This window comes from Rutidosis leptorrhynchoides, chromosome 10 (assembly GCF_046630445.1).
Source record: "Rutidosis leptorrhynchoides isolate AG116_Rl617_1_P2 chromosome 10, CSIRO_AGI_Rlap_v1, whole genome shotgun sequence".
Lineage (NCBI taxonomy): Eukaryota > Viridiplantae > Streptophyta > Magnoliopsida > Asterales > Asteraceae > Rutidosis > Rutidosis leptorrhynchoides.
In genome coordinates this window covers 33,770,247-33,776,177 of record NC_092342.1, presented here as the reverse complement: position 1 = coordinate 33,776,177, position 5,931 = coordinate 33,770,247, and the positions used below count along the sequence as shown (strand labels likewise).

At 30.2% G+C, this 5,931-nt stretch overlaps 1 long non-coding RNA gene across 1 annotated transcript; it reads right to left on the bottom strand.

Moving 5' to 3' along the window:
* Positions 1–4,536: 4,536 nt before the first annotated feature.
* On the bottom strand, positions 4,537–5,103 carry LOC139871857 (uncharacterized). Its single transcript, XR_011766781.1, has 3 exons — positions 4,974–5,103; positions 4,701–4,879; positions 4,537–4,623 (listed from the first exon to the last, which is right to left on the bottom strand). It is a non-coding gene; the product is annotated as an uncharacterized lncRNA (long non-coding RNA).
* Positions 5,104–5,931: the final 828 nt, after the last annotated feature.

The following is a 5,931-nucleotide window of genomic DNA, read 5'->3' as shown; positions in this document are numbered from 1 at the left end:
CTGTATAGTTAACTCCAACATTCGCATATAGAGTGTCTATGGTTGTTCTGAAATATATATAGATGTGTCGACATGATAGGTCGAAACATTGTATACGTGTCTATGGTATCTCAATATTACATAATATACAATACAAGTTGATTAAGTTATGGTTGGAATAGATTTGTTACCAATTTTCACGTAGCTAAAATGAGAAAAATTATCCAATCTTGTTTTACCCATAACTTCTTCATTTTAAATCCGTTTTGAGTGAATCAAATTGCTATGGTTTCATATTGAACTATATTTTATGAATCTAAACAGAAAAAGTATAGGTTTATAGTCGGAAAAATAAGTTACAAGTCATTCTTGTAAAGGTAGTCATTTCAGTCGAAAGAACGACGTCTAGATGACCATTTTAGAAAACATACTTCCACTTTGAGTTTAACCATAATTTTTGGATATAGTTTCATGTTCATAATAAAAATCATTTTCCCATAATAACAACTTTTAAATCAAATGTTATCATAGTTTTTAATTAACTAACCCAAAACAGCCCGCGGTGTTACTACGACGGCGTAAATCCGATTTTACGGTGTTTTTCGTGTTTCCAGGTTTTAAATCATTAAGTTAGCATATCATATAGATATAGAACATGTGTTTAGTTGATTTTAAAATTCAAGTTAGAAGGATTAACTTTTATTTGCGGACAAGTTTAGAATTAACTAAACTATGTTCTAGTGATTACAAGTTTAAACCTTCGAATAAGATAGCTTTATATGTATGAATCGAATGATGTTAAGAACATCATTACTACCTCAAGTTCCTTGGATAAACCTACTGGAAATGAGAAAAATAGATCTAGCTTCAAAGGATCCTTGGATGGCTTGAAAGTTCTTGAAGCAGAATCATGACACGAAAACAATTTCAAGTAAGATTTCCACTCGAAATAAGATTGTTATAGTTATAGAAATTGAATTAAAGTTTGAATATGATTATTACCTTGTATTAGAAAGATAACCTACTGTAAGTAACAAAGGTTTCTTGATCTTGGATGATTACTTGGAATGGATTTAGAGAACTTGGAAGTAAACTTGCAATCTTGGAAGTATTCTTGATTTTATGAAACTAGAACTTTTGGAATTTATGAAGAACACTTAGAACTTGAAGATAGAACTTGAGATAGATCAATTAGATGAAGAAAATTGAAGAATGAAAGTGTTTTTAGGTGTTTTTGGTCGTTGGTGTATGGATTAGATATAAAGGATATGTAATTTTGTTTTCATGTAAATAAGTCATGAAGGATTACTCATATTTTTGAAATTTTATGAGATATTTCATGCTAGTTGCCAAATGATGGTTCCCACAAGTCATCGTTAGTCGTTACATGTAAATGTTGTTTTGAAACCTTTAGGTTAACGATCTTGTTGAATGTTGTTAACCCATTGTTTATTATAACAAATGAGATGTTAAATTTTTATATTATCATGATATTATGATATATAATATATCTTAGTATGATATATATACAGTTAAATGTCGTTACAACGATAATCGTTACATATATGTCTCGTTTCGAAATCATTAAGTTAGTAGTCTTATTTTTACATATGTATTTCATTGTTAATACACTTAATAATATATTTAATTATCATTTAACATAATTAACCAAGTGTATCAATATCTTAATATGATTCATATGTACCTAGTAAGACGTTGTTATAACGATAATCGTTATATATATCGTTTTCGAGTTTCTTAAATTAATAGTCTCATTTTTTTATGTATATAACTCATTGTTAAAATACCTAATGAGTTACATACTTATAATAAAATCATGTTAACTATATATATAACCATATATATGTCATCGTATAGTTTTTACAAGTTTTAACGTTCGTGAATCACCGGTCAACTTGGGTGGTCAATTGTCTATATGAAACCTATTTCAATTAATCAAGTCTTAACAAGTTTGATTGCTTAACATGTTGGAAACACTTAATCATGTAAATAACAATTTCATTTAATATATATATAAACATGGAAAAGTTCGGGTCACTACAGTAAGTAAGTAAGCTTGAATCAATCAGCACCTGAGACAAACATGCTAAAGTGTCAACCAAAAAGGTTGAGTGAAATCATAGGTTTAACAAAAGTAGTTATCGTTGTTTTTAGACCACAAGATTTAGTTTGTAAAGTTGATCTCTCGCAGGATCAAAAAGTTATACCAGTGCGTGATATTTAGACTAAACGTTCAAGTTTGCCCCAAAGACAAGTTGTAGTTTATACTTGTCGGTTTAATTTCATTATTAAGTAATACAATGACTTAGTCAAATGTATCGGGGACGTTACTCCCGATAGGTCTACCCCCAATAATTAAGCATGCATTCAACGAGCAATTAAAAATATCACTGTAGGGACTTAGTCGGACATAGCCGGGTATAGCATAGTTTAGTAGTTTGGTACTTGTGTCTAAGTTGTAAAATGTAAAAAACAGCATGTGTCTCACCCCAATAAAAGTAAGTAAGTTTGCTAGCAATAAAGAGTGGGGCTATGAATTCACCTTAGTAAGTGGAGAGAGATGGTTATTCCTCGGAATAGAAAGTTAGATGAGTGAGCAGAAAAGTCAACCTATTGATATTTAAGAGTAGTAAGTGTTTTTGCCCAAGTTTAAGTAGATGTTTAAGTATGATAGTGTTGTAAGTATAATTCGTTTTACTAAGTTCCCTTTCCTTGTAAGTTTCTATTTTTAGAAAGTTTCCACTTTTAGTAGATTTCTTATCTTAGTAAGTTTCTATAACTAGAAAGTTTCTACTTTCAGAGTGTTTTCCATTTTAGGATACTTGTCGTATTAGATAAGCTTCCAATCACCCCTTTCCCTTCGAATGGCCATTTCAGGTTTAGGGGCTTGAGCTATAGGATCCTTTAAATCAGAAATCCAAACCCTTCCGCCTAGAGTTTCGTAGAAACCATTCGTCAAGAAAGTTCGAAGATCTATACATCTCTAATACATATCCCAAAATGTTTTTATGTGTTATAATATAAGTAGTAGGTTATAGGTGTTAGTAATAGTAATAGTGTATACATGTTAATTAATAGTATAAGTAGTATTAGGGTTTCATTAATTAGGGTTAGTTAATTAAAGTAGTATTTTAATGATTAGGGTTTAGGGTTTTGAGGATCTAAATAATATGAATGTTAAGATCATGCACGAATATGATTATGAATATAAACATGAATTGAAAGAAAGATTTAAAAGTTTTAAGATTTTGGATCAAACCTTGTTAATGATGATGAAGATTAACAAGAAACAAGAAGAAAACTTGGTGATGAAGATCAAATAACCCAAATAATGAAGAACACGCTTGAAAATCTTGATGAACACGAAGAACAAGCTTGAAGATCCGAATACCACAAGAGAGGGAGAGGGAGAGATTGTTTTTGAGAGAGGATTTTGGTGTGATTTGTGAATGAGAAACTAGGAGTCTAGGGGTATTTATATAGTGGAAGTATTAGAGTGTTAGTCAACATAAGAATGTTCTAATAAATGATTTAATTTTATTTTATAATTTTTAGTCAACAATAGGTGGTACTAGTTTATATATATATATATATATATATATATATATATATATATATATATATATATATATATATATATATATATATATATATATATATTATTTTTTTAGTCAACATAATGATGTAATTGTTTAAGATTCTTTAGTCTCATTATTATTATTATTATTATTATTATTATTATTATTATTATTATTATTATTATTATTATTATTATTATTATTATTATTATTATTATTTTTACATTTACTACATGATAACTATTATTTTCTTTTTACTAATTCATGACTTGTATATATTTAGTTCCCAATTGTTTTATTATTTATATAAATGTCACTTTTTATTTAATACTTATAGGTTATTAGTTATAATATTACATAAATGCATAAATTTTAATTAGCAGTGAGTGTCGACTAACAGTTTATTATTTTCATCTTTTATTAACTTGCCAATTATTGCACAAAGTTAATTAATATGTTTTCTAACTCTTAACTCTTAAAAATTGTTGATTAAAGTTTAATCATTAAGTTTTAATTATATTGTTTGGGCATTTAATATTGGAAAAATATAGAATGGAAAAGTGAGGGTCGTTATAGTATCCACCGAATGAAGCTTTCCAGGTATGAAAAAAATATACTTTGTTTTAGTAAAACCCGTAGTCCCATATAAAAAAACGAATGGTATAAATTTAGGAAAACTTTTCCGCCGGATCTCTTGCAGGAAAGTGATAATCTACAACTTCGAGTTGTCAATTATATCATTTACTACGACCTAATTCTTGAATTTGGGACACAAGTATTCAATTAGTTCGGACTTGTTTAGTGTTGAATTGGGATTCAGACCAAGACAAAAAGATTGATTTTTTTTTTTTATCAATACATTATTTCTTATACACATGCATCTCCATATGAAATGGAGAATCCTAATATCTAGGATTTATTACAAAAAATCAAGAATACATTCTTGGGAGAAAGCCTCCCCGCATTGGACAATAATATTTTTTTAGCATCTAATTAGATAGGGTAATCATTCAAATAAAACGGAAGCTCGTTGCTTTTTCTTCCCCTATAATCAAAATGAAATTAATTTACCAAGATTAACACATAATGAATTAATAAACGCAAACAACAACCCAATATTACCAAGATTAATCGGTGATTTCGCAACGGCTATAACCTCGCCAAATAAACCGGCGACAAATTTAGCATTCTCTGCCGAAACGCTAGTTGCCGGCAGTCGATCCAAGGAAACCGGAAATATTTTGAAGTAGTCTCCGAAATAGGATAACAAGAAGAAGTCGTCACATTGAAATGCAAGAATTCTGTTAAAACCATCCAAATCATCGCATACACAAACATACCCATATGGGTCAACATCATTAATAAGGGAATTATACTTAATAAAGAAATTCATACCTTCTCATCTTGAATTGGCATGGAGTCCACGAGCAAAACCGACAGTTTTAATCAATCGTTGATTGATCCATTCGATGTGAATTTACACCTTAACTTGGTGCGTGAATTGTATTTATTTACCGAAAATTCAACCCCCCCCCCCCCCCCCCCCCCCCCCCCCCCCCCCCCGACGTCGAGGCCATCCTACATATATAGGCCTACCGAACACTCTTCATCCATATAAAGAGGAAACGACAAGATTAGCAGCATAATCGTCGGTGGATTGAGAGAATGGTCTAAACCTGAGTTAAATCCGTCGCTTGCATCACCAAAACCATCTCCGGCAGTCGGAGATGCCCTGTTCACCGGAAGACCATGAATGGGTCTTGGGTTACCAAGTGGTGACAAATCGTCCCACAAGCTGGGAAAGGAATGTAGGGGAAAGAAATCCGACAGGGTACCAGGTGTATGAGTTTGTAGGTGAAGGGGTGATGATGGATTAACCGGACAACGGGATTTGTGTTAACTTGAAAAAAGAGTCATTTGAGTTTGAGAGCATTTTAGAGTCTAATAATATCTTCTTTTACAAATTTAGAAAGCACACCCTTATTGTTTTCATTATAAACATTGTTCACATTTTTTTAAGTTTATTTAAATACTTTGTTTTTCAACCACAAATGAATACTACCAAACTATTTGCATGACTTCACATTAAGAATTAGTAGGTATAATTGAAGTAGGCCATTATCACACCTTATGTTTAATTCCATAATCGTCAATATATATACATCGCAATGCACATGTAATTCCTTGCTATATCAACCCCATCTTTATTAAATTATTCATTTTTGTTAATTTGTAAAATATTTGTAGTAATATTGTATTTATACTTTTATACGTTTTAATACATGTTCATCAACTTGCTAAATGCTAACTATAAAAAAGAAAGATTCATTAAATTGGATTTTAGCTAATATTA